At 37.7% G+C, this 19,527-nt stretch overlaps 1 long non-coding RNA gene across 2 annotated transcripts in view; it reads right to left on the bottom strand.

Annotated features, from left to right (window-relative positions):
- Positions 1-19,415, bottom strand: part of LOC115291604 — a 44,195-nt gene extending 24,780 nt beyond the window's left edge. Inside the window, exons 1-3 of one of the 2 annotated variants that reach the window (XR_003908567.1) lie at positions 19,295-19,415; positions 13,954-14,027; positions 13,443-13,544 (exon numbers count right to left, since the gene is read on the bottom strand). This is a non-coding gene — a long non-coding RNA (uncharacterized LOC115291604). The other variant, XR_003908566.1, reaches the window with a different exon arrangement.
- Positions 19,416-19,527: the final 112 nt, after the last annotated feature.

The raw sequence follows: 19,527 nt of genomic DNA on the forward strand, positions 1-19,527 counted from the left end.
TACACACTAAAAACTATAAACACTGCTGAGAAAAATTAAAGACCCAAGTAAATGGACAGATATACCATGTTCATAAATTAGAAGACTCAATATTGTTAAGATATCATTCCTCTCCAAAATGATCTATGGATTCAAGACATTCTAGTTAAAGTCCCAACAGGCTACTTTGTAGAAGTGGCAAGCTGATTTTAAAACTTATATGAAAATGCAAAAGATCCAGAATAGCCAAAACACTTTGGAAAAAAAGAACAAAGAGAACATTTTAAGTTTGTTAAGTATTTTTCTAGGGAGTCATTTCTAGAAGTATAGTTCTAGATAAAAAGCTGGAAATGTCCATAAAAAACAATTTAATATTAAAGTAAATTTTGCAGCTCAAAACCCTTTTATGTGAAATATTTTAAAAGTATATTAGTAGTTGTCATGAGTTTAAGAAATGCCTGAATGAATGTGTAAATGACATGAACAGAAACTTTCCCAAAGAAGACATCTAGTTAACCAACAGACACATGAAAAGATGTTCAACATCACTCATTATCAGGGAAATACAATTAAAAACCAAATGAGATTCAACCTCACACCTGTCAGAATGGCTAAGATTAACAACTCAGGAAACAACAAGTGTTGGCGAGGATGCAAAGAAAGGGGAACACTTTTGCACTGGTGGTGGGAATGGAAATTTGTGCAGCCACTCTGCAAAACAGTATGGAAGTTCCTCAAAAAATTAACAATAGAGGTACCCCTATGACTGAGCAATTGCATTACTAGCTTTTTACCAAAGGATACAGAAATGCTGATGTGAAGGGGCAAATGCACCCCATTGTTTATGGCAGCACTATTGACAATAGGCAAAGTGTGGAAAGAGCCAAATGTCTGCCAACTGATGAATGGATGAAGGAGATATGGTATGTATGTACAATGGAACATTACTCAGCAATTAAAAAGAATGAAATCTTGCCATTTGCAACAATGTGAATAGAACTGGAATAAGTCAGTCAAAGAACGAGATCATATAAAGTCACTCATAAGTGGAATTTAATAAACAAAATAGATGAACATAGGAGAAAGTAAGTAAAAATAAGATAAAAACAGAGAGGGAGACAAACCGTAAGAGACTTAAATACAGAGAACAAACTGAGGATTACTGGCCAGGTGCTGAGTGGGGTATGGGTTAATGGGCTAAATGGGGGATGGGCATTAAGGAGGACACTTGCTGGGATGAGCACTGGGTGTTGTATGTAAGTGACGAGTCACTAAATTCTACTCCTGAAACCATTATTACACTATATGTTAACCAACTTGGGTTTAAATAAAATTTAAAGCAAGGAAGGAAGGAAGGAAGGAAGGCCTGAATGACTCCATCCTTCAGACACTGGGTGAGTGAAATGGGATGGCTCATGAGGGTGTGGCATGGGATTACCTGCTAGTGAAATATATGACGCACTGGAAGAAAAAAAATCTAATTTACTAAGTAAATAGAATAGTTATAAAATTACTAATAAATAAAAGGAAATACATCCTATTATAGAAAAGATATTTTAAAATATTTGACGCTTATAATTACTATGCCTTGATAGAGCAAAAGATAGTTAATATCAATTTTTAGAAACTACTAAATTGGGAATCTATATTAGTACTGGGTCTTGTCACTAACCAGCCTTTGGACAGGTCAGTTTACCTCTCTAGGTCTTAGTTTTGACATTTTTGAAAGAAGGTTATTAAGGGATATAATTTCTTTTTTAAAAATTTTTAAAAAATGTTTGTTTATTTTTGAGAGACAGACAGAGAGTGTGTGACTGGGGGAGGGGCAGAGAGAGAGAGAGACACAGAATCTGAAGCAGGCTCCAGGTTCTGAGCTGTCAGCAAAAAGCCTGATACAAGGCTCAAACTTACAGCTGGCGAGATCATACATGACCTAAGCCAAAGTCAGACACTTAACTGAGTTATCCAGGTGCCCTTAAGGGACATAATTTCTAAGAGCTCCATCCAGATCCATACTAAAAATTTTTATTTAGGTTTTTCTGTGTGTGTTTATGTATGTATGTATGTGTCCATATGTGTGTGTGTTGTGTGTTTCAGCATTACTTCATTTTGAGATAACTTTTATTCATTTCTTCTCTATAGAATCCACCTCCTTGTAATTTACATCTTAATTAGAGAACATTACTATGGGATTGTGGTTGTTTTGAAGGAATCAGGGGCTATAAAACAGTTTTCTCTTTCATCCAGAAGCAGTAAAGAAGGCCTTTAGCATGTCTCTACCAATAACTGTGGATACTTCTATTTTTAATTTTCTCTACCCTCCTCCAAAATGTAGTCTTTTACACATCACATGCATGAAATACCACCAATATTTTTCTCTATTTCCAGAGCAAGCTAGAATACTGAAGGACAGATAAGCAAACTAAGAGGTTCAATGTACCAAATGGAAATAACTAGTTCAAATTCACCAACTAATCTTTCTGTAGGTACATCTGAAAAGCTCCTTTTTTTGTAAATCTGATTCCTGACTTAGTAGAGGAGCTATTTTGCTAAAAGGATTGTGGTCCAAAAAGAGCCCTGTTTAGGCTATCTCTTTTTGGTGTATAAAGACAGAATTCAAAAAGATAAGCAACATGAATGAAATTTTACAGTCTTAAAAAGTATTTTGACTTTTAGCTGTGATAAAATGAGGTACCATTACCTTATTCTGCCCCAGGCAGGACCCAGTTGGCAGATCCTCCCATATAGGGCATTACTATTATGTAGAGTTTGAGATGAAATCTCTTTTCTAAAGATCATACTCCTGGGTTCATGACCTTTTGAGATTTTCTTTCTTCTTCTGTTCAACTTTATTTTAGAACTTACCGTTGGTCCAAAAGACCTGCTAATCTTTACTAGTGTATGTGAGGCCATTCTGAGATATAATTTTCGCATATATAAAAACATTCCAGGTATGGATGGTTTCATCTTATACTATTACCTTAGCATAGGTTTACAGAACTAGACTTGGGGTGCTTGGGTGGCTCAGTCAGTTAAGCGTCCAACTTCGGCTCAGGTCATGATCTCAAAGTCTGTAGGTTAGAGCCCCGTGTGGGGCTCTGTGCTGACAGCTCAGAGCCTGGAGCCTGCTTTGGATTTTGTATCTCCCTCTTTCTTCCCCACCCCCCGACTCCCCTGCCACTCGCATATGCGGCACTCTCCCTCTCTCTCTCAAAAATAAATAAACATTTATAAAAATAAAATAAAATAATTAGACTTAAATTCTGGGACCATCTTGACTCTTGACTCTAGTCAGAATCTAAGCTCCCTCCTTCAAACCTTTCATACCTATCAACACAGGCTTTGACTCAACTCTAATCCCTTTAGTTTCAATTATAAGTTATACCACTAATGACTACCTGAGTTAACAACCTGACTCGTGACTCCTAAATGTTGTCCTTTGGAAATTTTTACCAGTTTGCCCTAATTTTCTTTTAACTGAGCCTCCATATTAATATGCAACTCGTTATCGGTTCTTTTCATAGTTCTTCCCGTCTTTGGTCTTTCCTGAGGCTGTTGACTCACCTTGTATATTCTCTTAAGTTTCCCTCTGAACCCTTAAACTTTTTCTTAATCTTCAGCTTTGTATCTCACAGACTTTTTAACCTCAGGTCCCAATTTAAACCTACAAACTGTAAAATCCTTCACTCCTGAAAAAAAATGTGTTTATTTTGTTGACTTCAAACTAATCTTTACTAGTGTATGTGAGGCCATTCTTTTACTTTTTGTCTTTTACTTTGTGGTACTGAAACGAGAAATACTTAAGTTACATACACCCAAATTCTCAATCATGTTTGCTTTCTGTAGAAATTTCCCAAATTCAAACATCTTTTTAAATAGTAAGAAAAAAATCCAATCTTCCTTTCATTGTCACCATAATCAAGTGCTGTCTAGCCAACTGTGCTTTGGCAACACAAGTGTGCCTTTGGCTTACAGTCTGTCATAGATGGCATTAGCACGGAGAAATGTATAAAATGACAATCTGTAGAGAAATGTATAAAATGAAAAAGATAGCAAGAGTGAATTTTACCTTTTAAGGTAAAATTGTTAATACTATTGTACTGATCTCACCAGGTCTCTATGGGAATGAGTATTTGATACATATGAGTTGTTGCTAGAATCTAAACTGATTAGTGTACACTAAATTTTCAAAGGTAATTCTGGCAATGTTTTAGTGTATTTGGAATTCATAAAAATTATTTCATTAAAAAAGAATCCAAGTTGACATCTGTAGGCGCTATCTCACACTTGAGTAAAAACAAAGTCAGCTGTTGCCTGACTGTAACAGTACTTTTATTTGACACTTCCAAAGGTTTGGCATAAAGTGAAGCAGTGTGCTGGCCAACAAAAAGCAAAAGAGTGTGGAAAGCAGCGGGGAGATGAAATTGGGTAAGAGCAAGACATTTTCAGTTCAACTGTTTTATTTTATAGCCTAAGACTATAAAAGCAACAAACTGTAAAACTTTACTAAACCATTTACCACTGAATTCTACATAATTCTACAGTAAATGACGTATAATCTATCTTTTCCTCAAGAAAAAATTGTCAGTTCCATATTTACGCTAGAGAGCCTACAATGCCAATGTAACAAAAATTTATTTTGAGGATTGAATATATTTCACTATTCAGATTTCCATCATTTTCTTACTATAATACTGGTCTTTCTATAATTACCTTAAAGTCTCCACTTGATGTCTCCATTTTTTTCCTCAAATTTGGTTCACTTCCTTCGGCATGTGTGAGGGAGCTGGGAGAAGCCTGTTTCTCTACATTAACTTTCTCTCTATCCATCTCTGCTTCCTTTGTCTTCTTGATCTATGCCATCAATTTCAACTTCTGCAGTTGAATTCTATTTTCCACAATCCACCGCCCTCTTGGAAAACATTTTCCCATTTCTTTTGCTCTCTTAAGAGCCTCTGACTCAAGTTGAATGGGGAGCAGAATTTACTAAAAGTATATAGCAAAAGGTAGAGAATTATATTGCAAAATGATACCAAAAATAACTTAGAAATGAATATTATAACAAACAAAAAAAGGAAGGAGGTCTCTAGATTAAAAATACTTATGAGTTAAAACATTCAGATGTAATAGGTGAACTTTGATTGATTTATGACTTACCCAACCAAACTGTATAAAGAAATTTTTGAGACAATCAGAAACATTTTAATATGAACTAAAGGTATTTGACAATATCAAAATGATAGCAAGGTATGATTATTAATTTTGTTTGACATAAAATTGGATTAAATTTTAATTTTTTTAAAGTTCACTTTTTTTAGGGGCGCCTGGGTGGCTCAGTTGGTTAAGCGTCCGGCTTCGGTTCAGGTCATGATCGCACGTTCGTGTGTTCGAGCCCCGCGTCAGGCTCTGTGCTGACGACTCGGAGCCTGGAGCCTGCTTCAGATTCTGTGTCTCCCTCTCTCTCTGCCCCTCCCCGCTCATGCTCTGCCTCTCTCTGTCTCAAAAATAAATAAAACACTAAAAAAAAAAAAAAAAAAATTAAAAAAAAAAGAATCTAACTCTAAAGTTCACTTTTTTTAGAGATGCATTGTGAAGTATGCAGAAGTGAAATAGGATTTCTGAGTTTTCTTCAGCAAAGAGAATCTTGATAACTGTTAAATCTTGATGGATATGGATTGTGCTATTCTATGTTCGCATGTATTTCATTTTTTTCACTTCATACAATTTTCAAATTCAAAACTAAAATGTAATATATTCCTCTTAGGATTCCTTATTAATCCTGAATCTTAGAAACTTTCATCTGAGTGTCTTCTCCATTCAAAAATTGTCCAATATATTTTTTAGTTGTTTTGATTTCTTCTTAGATTCTAGCTCTTAATTTCCTGGCTATATCCAACCCTCAATTGCACATTATTTCCCACTCAGAATGATTTGGAGATCTCCTGGGTTATTCTCACTGTTATATCTCACAGAGCCTGATACCCATAAGTAAAACAACTCACCCAGGTGTTTTTCTAAATTAAAGTTATTTTTCCTGTAACATCATTGACTTCCCCTTTCTCCACAGATAGAATTTATCATTTTCCCATTTGTGTTTTCATAGCACTTTAAAAAATATCTATGTTGAAACATTAAAACTATGTATTATTATTTTACTTGTCTATCTTTCCCAGTAAATTTTAAGTTCCTTGAGAACAGCAACTGATGGCTAATTTTGTGTCAACTTGACTGGGCCAAGTGGTGATCAAATATTTGGTCAAACATTATTCTGGGTTTCTGTGAGGGTGCTTCTGAGTAGTATTAACATTTAAATCAGTACACTGAGTAAAGCAGATTGCCTTCCATTATCTGCGTGGCTTCAATCACCTGAAGTCCTAAATAGGACAAAATAGCTGACCCTTCCCCAAGTATGAGAGAATTCCTCCTGCCTGACTGCCTTCCAACTGGTACACTGGCTTTCTCCTGCCTTCAGACTCTAACTGTAACTAACGTCAGCTTTCCTGAGTTTCGAATCTGCTGACCACTGGACTGGAAATAATACCACTGACTCTCCTGGGTCTCCAGATTACCAATTCATCCTACAGATCTTGAGACTTTTTAGCCTCCATAATAATAACATGAGCCAATTCCTTACCAAAAAACCCTCTTTAATATGTACACATCCTATTGGTTCTGTTTCTTTGGAGAGCACGAATTTAAAAAAAAAAAGAGGGGTGCCTGGGTGGCTCAGTCAGTTGAGTGCCCAGCTTTGGCTCAGGTCATGATCTCACAGTTCATGGGTTCGAGTCCTGTGTTGGGCTCTGTGCTGACAGCTAACTCAAGCCTGGAGCCTGTATTCAGATTCTGTGTCTCCCTCTCTCTCTGACCCTACCCTGCTCACACCGTCTCTCTGTCTCTCTCAAAAATAAATAAAACAAATTTAAAAAATTAAAAAAAAAAGAAACTCATATCTTATGCATTTCTAATGGCCTAGAACTTGGCACCATGACTAACAAGAAGTAGATGCTTCTTTTAACAGTTAGTTGAATTCACTAGCATTTTAATATAGTGCTTTAATGGTCTAAATGTAAGATTTATACTTGATTAATTAATTAATTTTGAAAAAAAGGAAATGTTGGGCCATACAATGGTATGCGAAAGAGTAAATTCCTTGCTTTTTAAAATTGCAGCTAAAATGTTAGTCAACTAAAAGAAGAAGGAAACTACTAAACTAGACTAGAATTAAACTAGTTTCCATGTTTTATTGGTCCATTTTTTTAAATTTGGTCACACATCTACTCTTTTGTCAATTTGGGTCTGAAGTTTCTCATTATGGAACATGAAGCTAGCTCCTCCTCCCATTTTTCCCTGGCTCTGGCATTTCATCCTCTTTTGCTTTTTATATATATTTTTAATGATTATATTTTTGAGCCAGAAAGAGAGACAAAGCTTGAGCAGGGGAGGGGCAGAGAGAGAGACACACACAGAATCCAAAGCAGACTCCAGGTTCTGAGCTGTCAGCACAGAGCCCGAAGTGGGGATCAAACTCAGAAACTGTGAGATCATGACCCAAGCCGAAATCAAATGATTTACCAACTGAGCTACCCAGGCGCCCCAAGCATTTCATCCCTCTTATCATTCCCAGTAACAACTATAGGTTAATTTCCCTAATGCATTGTTTTTATCTTGTCCCAAAATTTCCAGCAGTTCTCCACTATCTACGTCCTTCACTCTACTATCCAAATTGCTCACAATATGATCACGACCTAGCTTTTCATCAGACTCTCAAGCAAATCCTCTACCCTTTCTGCTATGTTGGTAAATGCACACATCTTTCATATACATTGAACTACATTTACTGCAGTTCTTAAATTGCCTTCCTCCTTACCCTTAACAAGTCCAAATTCTCTTAAGAGATAGTAGAGAGATATGGAACTAGAGGGTATTATGCTAAGCTAAATTAGTCAGTCAGAGAAAGACAGATACCAATGACTTCACTAATATGAGGAATTTAAGATTCAAAACAGATGAACATAAGGGAAGGGAAGCAAAAATAATATAAAAACAGGGAGGAAGACAAAACATAAGAGATTCTTCAATATAGAGAACAGGGAGTTACTGGAGGGCTTGTGGGAGAGGGGATGGGCTAAATGGGTAAGAGGCATTAAGAAATCTACTCCTGAAATCATTGTTGCACAATATGCCAACTTGGATGTAAATGAAGGAGGAGGAGGAGGAGGAGGAGAAGGAGAAGGAGAAGGAGGAGGAGAAGAAGAAGAAGAGGAAGAAGAGGAAGAAGAAGAGGAAGGAGAAGGAGAAGGAGAAGGAGAAGGAGAAGGAGGAGGAGAAGAAGAAGAAGAAGAAGAAGAAGAAGAAGAAGAAGAAGAAGAAGAAGAAGAAGAAGAAGAAAACTGTCCATTTAAAGAAAAAGAAAGAAAGAAAAGAAATAGTGGAGAGGGGTGACTGGTGGCTCAGTAGGTTAAGTGTCCAACTCTTGGTATTCACTCAGGTCGTGATCTCATGGTTCATGGGATCAAGCCCCACATCGGGGCTGTCAGCACAGTGCCTGCTTGGATTCTCTCTCTCCCTGTCTCCACCCCTCCCCACCTGTGCATGTACTCTCTCTAAGTAAACAGATTTAAAAGAAAAAAAGACAAAAGAATTTTTTCAAAAAATGTGTCGTTTCCTCATCTTCCAGCACAGCTGACATTAATTAAACAGTTCTTAAGTATCTGTTATGACAAATACACACCTGCTCTATTAAACCAGAATCTCCCTCACTGTACCCCTAACAGCTGGACTTGCTGACTCAAGTGTACTTATTTTCTATGCCGTTCACTTGCCACGTATTATTTTCAGGCCTTATCATCTCAAATTACTATAGTTTCTTTAGTAGCAGAGGCTTATGCTTCTCATATCCTTGACAGATAAAGTTCTCAAACTTTAAAGAATATACTCGAGACACTTATTCAAAATCTTGACTCCCAAGCCTCTCATCCACCTCCTTCTATTCTGATTCAGTAATTGGTAATCTACATTGTAATAAGTACTCTCTCACTGTCTTATGATTCTGATTCAGGTGGTCCAGGGACCACACTTTGAGAAAAAACTGATCCACTATATAATACGTTTTCTTGACTGAATTTAGCATGGGTTCAAACTTTATTTTCACAAAATCTGTTTTAGGGGTGCCTCGGTGGCACAGTCACTTAAACATCCCACTCATGGCTCAGGTCATGATCTCATGGTTTGTGAGGTCAAGCCCGAGTCAGGCACTATACCGACAGAACAGAGCCTGCTTAGGATTCCCTCTCTCTCTCTCTCTCTCTCTCTCTCTCTCTCTCTCTCTCTCTCTCTCTCTCTCTCTTCCTCTCTCTCTCCCTCTCTCTGCCCCTCCCCTGCTCACATTCTCTCCCTCTCTCTCAAAATAAATAAACACTTAAAGAAAATTTTAAGTTTATTTATTTTGAGAGAGAGAGAGAAACAGAGCACACAAGCAGGAAAGGGGCAGAGGGAGAGGGAGAGAGGATCCCAAGCAAGTTTTGCATCCCATCAGCACAGAGCCCAGTGTGGGGCTGGAACTCACAAACCATGAGATCATGATCTGAGCCCAAGTCAAGGGCTGGATATTTAACTGACTGAGCCATAGGCATCCCATAAATAAACATTTTTTTAAAAATCTGTTTTAATTCAGAAGAATAGGTGTGCTTGCACTGAGGAAATTCTTAAATAGAAAATGGCTCAGGAGTGTTGGGTAACTCTAAAATATTTTGCCCAGATTATCAAAGACATTACCCAGAGGAAAGAGAAAAGAAAAATGCATAGAGACTGCATAAAGTGCTGCTTGATGGATCAGCTACAGATAAAAAAGTCACGGGCTGAAGCCCTTAACAATGGTGAGGAAGGCTAAGTGTTGGGATGAGCTGATACTTCCATGAGAAGCTGTTTGGATTAGTTCAGAGTAAGTGTTCAGACCTCTGCATTGTGTGTTTGAAGCTAGAAAGCAAAACCTTCAAAATCTCATTTTATGTTTATTCTTTGCTCCAAGAAAATTATTTAATTATTTTCATATTTTTTAAAATTTATTTTTGAGAAACAGAGAGAGCAGGGGAGGGGCAGAGAGAGAAAAGGAGACAGAGAATCCCAAGTAGGCTCCACGCTATCAGTGCAAAGCCCCAATGCAGGGCTCCAACTCTCGAGTTGTGAGATCTTGATCTGAGCAGAAACCAAGAAGGGGACATTTAACAGACTTGAGGCACCCAGGCACCCAAGGAAAGCAATTTTAAACAAGAAAGAATAAAACAGACATCATAGGGAGAGGATTTAAGGAAAAAGAAGAAGTGGTAACTTTGAGGGGATTAATATCCCTGACTCTAGAGTCATTTACAGATTTAGGACTCTCTGTCAATAATCTTTGAGGAAATATTTTAAGTAAGAGAAATACCAAGAATTTGCAAATAAGATATATCCTTATTTTGAAAGATGGAAAAAATGGATTCTTAAAACTATAGACTTAAGCTCTTTCAAGTATCAGCACTTAGAGATGGAAGACATAAGAACTTTGAGTTAGTTTATGCATTTCAAGGATAGAAATGCCAAACTCTATTCTTTTATGATAGATCAGGTAATGCTATAGAAGTTGCAACTGAAGACTTCAGCAAGGCATTGGACAAATTAATAACATTCTTATGAATAAGATTTTTTTAAGTTGTTCTATTAGGTGAACTCAGCATTAGTTGACTCATTTTTTCTCAGACATGCTTAACGGTGTGGGGGCTCTGGGGCTTTTTTGGTGATTTGCATTCATTCGACAAATATTTATTGAACATTTACCATGTGCCAGGAACTGCTATAGTTGGTGGGAATCCAATGGTGAATAAATTAAAGTCCCTGTTCGTAAAGGATTTCATAGAGGGAGGGAGACAGTAAACAAGCTAACGAATATATTCAATGCCAGGCAATGGTCAGAAAAAGGAATAAAAGAAAAAAAAGCAATGGCGGGTGGATGTTTCTTTTAAAGACTGGTCAAAGAGGCTGATAGAATCTGGTGAAAACTGAGCAGAAATCTGAAAGAAGTGATGACTATCCAGGGGAAGAATACTCCACGTAGCAGGTCAGTAAGCATACAGACCCTAAGCTGGAAGCATGCTCAGCCAAGAGGCCCAGTGGTAGGCAGAATAACAGTCCCCCAAGGCTGTCCATGTCCCAATTTCCAGAACTTATGAAACTACTATATTTCAGGCAAAATAACTTTGTGATTGGAATTAAAGTTCCAGACCTTACACTAAAGAAGTTATCTTGGATTACCGAGGTAGGTCTCCCCTAATCTCATGAACCTTAACCTTAAAGACAGAGAAATTTCTCTGGTTGTAGCAAGAGAGTTTTGGCAGAAGAGTAAATCAGTAAAGGATGAAAAGAATACTGCATGCTGTTGCTGTCTCTGAGATGTAAGGCCGCCAGCAAGGACCAGAAAGAGGCCTCTTGAAACCAAGAGCAGGCGCTAGATGACAAACTGCAAGGAATCAGGGACTTCAGTCCTACAAATATAGGCACAAAATTCTGCTCATAACCAGAGAGAACAGCTAAACCAACCCAACTTCTGACCTGAAGAACTGTGAGATAATAAATTTGTATAGTTTTAATCTGCTAATTTGTGGAAATTTGTGGCCCTTTGCTTTGACAGCAATCGAAAACTATTATAGACTGACTACACTGGATTGAAACAGATAGGGAGTATAAAAGGAGATGGAACAAAAGAGTTAGACAGGATGGACTGCAGGAAGAAAGTGAACAAGATGGTAGCTACTGCGGGGCCTTCTACAGCAGTTTAACACCTTTGTTTTTAACCACGGATGAAATGGGAGACAATGGGGTGTGGGAGAAGGCAAGGCAAAATCAAATTTACATTATAAAAGGATCCCTGTGAACTACCTTGTTTAGAATCCAGCTGAATGAATACTGGAACAGTTCACACAGCAGTGTAAACCAGGAAAATCATAAGGGAAATAAGAATAGTCAGATTCTGGACATATTAAGTTGAAGCATATAAACTTGCCAGTTGAGTGGCTCAAAAACAGTCAAAAATCAAAGGATGAGTAGAGACGATTTACTCATAAATGGCCTAAGGGATGCTGGAGAAAGAAAGGAGTCATTGTTGACTCCAAAATCATTGGCCTGAGCCAAAGGTACAAGAGTTGTACTGAAATAAACAACGCAGGAAGGGAATGATTAATGGCAGTTATGGGGCAAGGACAAGCTGGATTCCTCTTGGGACATGTTATGTATGAAACGCCTATCAGACATTCAAGTAGAGATGTTCATTAAGCTGTTAGATACACAAGTCTAGAATTCAGAGGATCATCTGAGTTGGAACTATTAATTATAGAGTCTTCTCACAACAACGGTATTCAAAACCATGAGATGAAGAGTTCGAACATGCAGGAAATGAGTGTAAAGAAAGAAGAGTGGTGCTTCCTGCTTTACTCCTTTTTCAGTCTTTCCCATCATTTTTTTTCTGACTTGTAAATACAAATACGTGAATAATCCCACAGTCTGAAATACTTTTTAAATATTTAGTTATATATTTAATGAATTGTCTGCTGAAGGGCCCCAGGCTCCACTATGCAACAATGGTGTATTGATAATTTTGAATTAAAGTTACTTAACAAATAGCCAGTGCAAGAACAAACACCCTGAACCCCCTTTGTCTTCTGAAAGGAGGAAATAAAACTCCCAAGTGAAAGGTATCCTCCCTGTACCAGGAGGTAGACATCCTTATCACCAAAGATAGGGAATTCAGGGCCGAATATATAAACAAACCTTGTTGTTTTTACTAATTTACTACTTAGCCCAAATTCTGTTTAGAATTCCTTACTAATTGAAGCTCCTGGAACACAAATTTATTTTGTCCTGTCAACCCCTCACAGATTTATGTTTCTTTGTTCAAAAAATATAAAAGCTACATGCCTTGGTCATTTCTTTAGGTCTCAATTTTATTATTCAACCTCTGTGCACACATTATTAAACTTTCTTTTTCTCCTATTAATTTGTTTCGTGTCAATTTAATTCTTAGACCAGCCAGATGAATCTTGAAGGGTAAAATAATTTTTTTTTCCTTTCCAACACTATGTTAAAAATAATAAAATTGGACAATATCCATACTAGCACAGAAAATTCAAAATAAAGTAGTCATCACTTAATTTCAGGTCTTCCAAATTAAACACAGATCATATAACTGAAAAATCCTAGTGAAGTCAGCATAAGCTATACACGCATATCAAAAGACAAGTGAATTATATTGCCTTAATAGCTGTCACTCTGAGACATTTTCACATCCTATAATTGTTTACATTTTTATATAACATTTATGCTGAGCATCTGGTGAGGAGTATTATTCTCTCAATTCATTTTGGTTCCTCAATACTATGTGAATTCAGTATTTACACATCTGCAATTAAAAGCAAAAGCAAAACAAAATTACCAACCTCACAGCTTTGTTCTACTATCTGCTTTGTCCTCATTGTGTTTCAGTTGTTGCTCATGATATATACAAGTCATAGCTTGCTTATTATTCTCACAGTTTCCATCTGAAAAAAAAAGTATTTGTGAGCACATTAGGCTAGTATAAAAGCACTAATATATTACACATATATTATATATCATATATAAAGCATAAAGAAAATCTGTAAACTTTATATATATGTATATATATATATATCTTATAAACCTGTCATGAATCGCTCTCATTCTCTTTCTCACTCCCTCTTTCAAAAAGAGAGATAAAGTTTTTATTTATATATCTGAGATTATAAATATTTTATACATGTATCTCATACATATAAAGTTTTTATATCACAGAGTTACTAAAACATTTCTACAAGTTAGAGAAAAACTTGATTTGCTGCAATTAACTCTCTAAAGCACTCTTGTGAGCAGTGAGCACAATTGCAAAACAGTTTTGCCAACCACATCACAAACAATTATAAATGTACTAACTTTAGTTCCATGTTTTGAACTTCTCCCGGGCCAGGTGAGAACATGCTCTTCATGGAAACATCTCATTGGATCATCTGCTGACAAAGCACATTTTTAAAGCATACCCATAATCACTCTAATTAGTCCATCAAATGTCAGGACTTGCTGTGTGAATTTGATGTATTCTAGTCATCTCTGTGGTGCAACTGAGAAGTGACCCTACCTTGAAAACAATTTCCTCATACTATGGCCTCTCTCCCTCTACCTGTCTGTATTAAAAAGTGCTAAGGGCGGTTTGCAGTGCTGCCCTTTCACAAGTCTGTGAAACTTCTTTCAAGTAGGAGCCCAATCACAGTCAAACCATTTTATATGCCCACAACACTATTGTCTTCATGTCTCTTTGAGGCAATGAATTTATAATATAACTAACATGGAATATGGAAAATGGAAGGTAGATTGTTCACATCTCTATCTTCTACTACATTGTGAGTGACTTATATGTTCATATTTTGATCCTTTCTAATGGACAGACACACTGTTCTCAATGCTCTAGCATTTGACATGGCTATACAGAAAGGCACAAGTGAAAATATCCAATCTTCCCTCCCTCATTCTCCCCCATTTCTACCACCACACAACTGATTGAAAAGAGCAAAGAAAAATAAAACAAGAGGATATGTTTTCTTACTGAAAACATGTCTTATATTGTTCACTAAAGGATTTATATTTTTAAACTTAATTGTCATTGTGCCTTTGAGGAAATACTATTGAATGGAGATCATTGTGATAGGTAATCTTAGGTTTCAAATTGGCTAGACTGTGGTGCCCAGTTGCCTGGTCAAACACTAGATGTTGCTGTGATGAGTATTTTGTAGATGTGATTAACATTTACAATTAGTGAACTTTAAGTAAAGAAAATTACCCTGATTAATGTGGGTGGGTCTCAATCAGTTGAAGGCCATATGAACAAAAATTGAGGTTTCCAGGAGTAGAACAAATACTACTTCCTCAAGATCATAACAAGGCTCCTGTCAATGGATTTTGGGCTCTTTGACTCTTGCCTGAATTTTCAACCTGCCAACCTGCCCAACAGATTTCAGACTTATTAGCGCCCACTACCGCATGTACCAATTCCTTAAAATAAATCTCTCTCTCCACATATTCATCCTATTGGTTCTGTTTCTCTAGACAGTCCTGACACTTGCATTTCAAAGCATTCTTTCCAATACCACTGAATCTTTTGCTAATTGAATCATACTACATTCTTAAATTTGTTACATGAAGTAAGGGTAGGAGTATATATATCACTTACTAATAGAAGTCAGTGTCTCTGTTGGTACAGAGAACAAGAAAGTTGTCGAAAGAACTCAACAATGGTACATGTCCTGCCAAGCAGGAAAATTTTACACCAGGGGTTTCAAATATGAAGCTCTATTTGAGCCCAGAGTGTGCAGACTACCTAAATATTATACTCTATTTCCTAAGCTAGGAACATTTTTCTAAGCTAGTTTTTACCAATTAACAAATCTAAAGCAATTACCAATAAAGAATCTGAGTATAATAATCACAACATTTTTCTTCTAAAAAAGATGTGCCATGTTTGGGGCATGGTTGGGGCAGGGAGGAGGGCTTCAAAAATTAACGCAACTCAAAATAGGAGGTTGGTGTGCCCAGTTTCCATTGCCTCATTCATCAAGAGAGTCTGTGTTGTGACTCTTGGAAGTCAGTTTTATTGCATGATGTAATGGAGAAAATAATGAAGATTACAAATTTTCTTTATGCTTATTTTTTTTAACTACTGCCAGTTTGTGGATATTTAAGAAGTTGAAGCAAAGAAAGTAGATTTAGTTTCTTTTAATTTAGCCAAATGGTTAGGTCCTGGAAATTTTTGAAGAAATAAATTAAAGTGTTTTTAGAATTAAAAAGTCTTAGATTCCACTTGGTAGACCTCCAATGGCCCTCAGAGGCTGCATACTTTTCTCTGACGCTATATAACAGAAGTCTCTCTGTCCACTACAGAGGTGATGGTTTTGTATTCAAATTTAAACTTGGTATGTGTATTGAAAAGATGGTATTTGAAACTGCTGTTCTTTTTACAATGCTGAACTTCTCTGAACTCAATGGAATAACAGATTTTAAGGAGTTACACAGTTATTTAATGGAAAACAAGTCCTGATTTATAAAAGCAATTCATAGATTTTGGTGATTGAGCATGAATCATGTTCTCTATGACTTTGGGATACCACAAGATATGTGTGATTATAGAGCCCCTGACCTATTAAGGTGGCTCATTTTCAAACAAAACAGAAGTCTTAAAATTTGTCCTAGGGCCCCTGGGTTGTGGGTTGCTTGATTAATTAAGCATCCAACTCTTGATGTCAGCTCATGTTTTATTCTAAGAGTCATGAGTTCAAGCCCCACACTGTGCTCCACGCTGGGCATAAAGCCCACTTAACAGAAAAAATAACAGCAACGTGCAGAAGAATCAACCTGGACCACTCTCTAACACCATACACAAAATAAACTCAAAATGGATGAAAGACAGGAAGCCATCAAAATCTTGGAGAAGAAAACAGGCGACAACCTCTTTGACCTTGGCCACAGCAACTTCTTACTTGACATGTCTCCAAAGGCAAGAGAAACAAAAGCAAAAATGAACTATTGGGACCTCATCAAAATAAAAAGCTTGTGCACAGTGAAGGAAACAATCAGCAGAACTAAAAGGCAATCAACGGAATGGGAGAAGATATTTGCAAATGACATATCAGTTAAAGGGTTAGTATACAAAATCTATAAAGAACTTATCAAATTTAACACCCAAAAAACAAATAACCCACTGAAGAAATGGGCAAAAGACATGAATAGAAACTTTTCCAAAGAAGACATCCAGATGGCTAACAGACACATGAAAAGATTTTCAACATTGCTCATCTTCAGGGAAATACAAATCAAAACCACAATGAGATACTCACACCCGACAGAATGGCTAAAATTAACAACTCAGGCAACGGCAGACGTTGGCGAGGATGTGGACAAAGAGAAACCCTTTTGCACTGCTGGTGGGAATGCAAACTGGTACAGCCACTCTGGGAAACAGTATGGAGGTTCCTCAAATTGTAAGAATACAATTACCCTATGACCAACTAGGTCGTAAATACACTACTAGATATTTATCCAAAGGATACAATAGTGCTGATTCAAAGGGGGCACATGCGCCCGAATGTTTAGAGTAGCACTACTGACAATAGCCAAAGTATAGAAAGAGCCCAAATATCCATCAACTGATGAATGGATAAAGAAGACGTGATATATTTACATAACGTAATGTTACTCCACAATCAAAAAGAATGAAAACTTGCCACTTGCAACAATGTGGATGGAACTAGAGTGTATTATGGTAAGTGAAATAAGTCAGAGAAAGATAAATATCATACGATTTCACTCATATGTGGAATTTAAGAAACAAAACAGATAGACATAAGGGAAGGGAAACAAAAATAATATAAAAACAGAGAGGGAGACAAACCATAAGAGACTCTTAAATACAGAGAACAAACAGGTTTGTTGGCAGAGTGTTGAGTGGAGGGGTGGTCTAAATGAGCGAGGGGAAGACATCTGTTGGGATGAGCACTGGGTGTTATGTGTTAGTGACGAATCACTAAATTCTGTACCTGAAATCATTATTACACTATTAACTTAGATTTAAATTTAAACAAAAACAAAAACACAAACAAAAACTTGTCCTAAAACTATTATACCTATTAACACACAGTATTACTGAGCATTAGAGTTGACTATGAAAAGGAATCAACTGTGAAAGAAAAAGTACATATTAATGGATAATTGTATCAACTCTTCTTCCCTCCTCCGCTCTCCTAAAGAGGGTCTCCCAATGTAGACAAATTCTTTGGGCTTTTGTTATTCGGAAACAGGAAGAAAGAGAGCTGGGGGAAAAGATCTAAAGCACACATCCGGGCTAGAGAACAGTAGGGTACATTTTGAAAGAGGCACACAAGCGGCTATCTTGTGTGAGAACAGTAGATGAGAGGGAAAAAAAGAGTTGTTTAGATATATTGTTTGTTATTTATCTGCTTCACAGTGTTTGGGCTATGAGAATTTTTAAAGAGTTATTTCAAAATTAGGTCTCGGTATCTGCCTGTGTATTTTCAATACGATCCTGATCTAAGACTGGACCATGTGTCACAGATTTATAAAAACATCACACAAAATACTAATCTCAAACTATAGAAATTTCTGTTCAAATTCTGAGTAATGTTTGTAGCTACCTATTTTATGAAATTGCAGAGATAAAAGACTTCATCAGTAAAATAGCCTCGATTAGACTGTTAAGAGTTTAGAATGATGAAAACACCCTCCTATCTCCTAGAAGAGGCCAGGGTGTAAATATCAGTATCCTCTTTAAACCGACCAATAAGGAGCCATAGATAGAATAGTATATATATATTTTCAAACAAATAAAAGCTTGTTGTACTGGCTTTGGAATTGCCTATTAATGCTTAAAAAATTGCTTTGATTTGTGAATCACCAGTATCAGTAATAAAAAATAAAATATTCATAGGATAGGGCTGAAAACACGCTCTCAGGCCTAGAGGGCAGTGAAGAATCAGGTCCATCTACAACTTGAACAATCAGTGCTTGAGCAATTTACATGTTTTAGCTGGAAACTGAAAACTGGCTCTCGGTCAGTCATAATTTTTAAAAGAATTATCTTGTATTTTTCTGATCTAATGTAGTAAAGTACTTTCACAAACCTCGTAACATGGTGCCAATTCAATGTAAGCTTGGAGAGATGCTCCTTTTCTTCAGAAAGTTAAAATGGACCTTTTCCGCATTTGTATTTGCTCAGAGATTAAGCTCTGTGTCTGGGAAGCCCTTGAGTAGAAGTGTCTCAGAAAGCCTGGGCTCTCAAGGTTTCATTCATTTGGCAGACATCCCTGGAGCCCCTTCTTTGCGCAAGACGCTGTACTCAGTGCCAGGCAGGAACCTAGGTCTACAGGAGGTAGTCCCTGCTCTGAGGGAGCCACTGGGCTGGCCAGGGAAGGGCCCAACTAGGGGTACGAAACAACCTAAAATATCACAGAGCAGCTGCACAGTTGACGTGCCTGAAACCACCGCAAGGACGAGGATCAGTCCATAAATGCACCGTCTTCCTTCCACCTGCTACGGGTCGCCACCCCACCTCTCAAGAAGAGCGGAAGCAGAGCTGGGTCTAGAACTCGTAGCCCAAGGTTGCCAGGGGGCAGGTTGGCAAGGAAACACAAGCGAGAGAAGCGGAGGCTCAGGCGCGACCCCCGATGGCGACGCAACAGGCAGGGAGGGCGGGGGTCGGGTCGGCCCTTACGGTGATCTCAACGCTGGACGCAAGCCAGAGGGCTGTGGGCCTCGCCGTCGGACTGGAGGGTCGGTCAGCGCGGCGCGCGGCCCGGGTCTCGGGGGCGGGCTCTTGAGGAAGCCCCGCCCCTCCGGCTTCTCCGCCCCCGCCCCCCAGGGCGCGCGAGCTGGTCCCGCGCGGCGCCAACCCTTTCCCGGGTCATCGCCCCTCCTCTCTTCCGGGCCGCGAGCCCCCCGCGCGTC

This window comes from Suricata suricatta, chromosome 5 (assembly GCF_006229205.1).
Source record: "Suricata suricatta isolate VVHF042 chromosome 5, meerkat_22Aug2017_6uvM2_HiC, whole genome shotgun sequence".
In the NCBI taxonomy this organism is placed as follows: Eukaryota; Metazoa; Chordata; class Mammalia; order Carnivora; family Herpestidae; genus Suricata; species Suricata suricatta.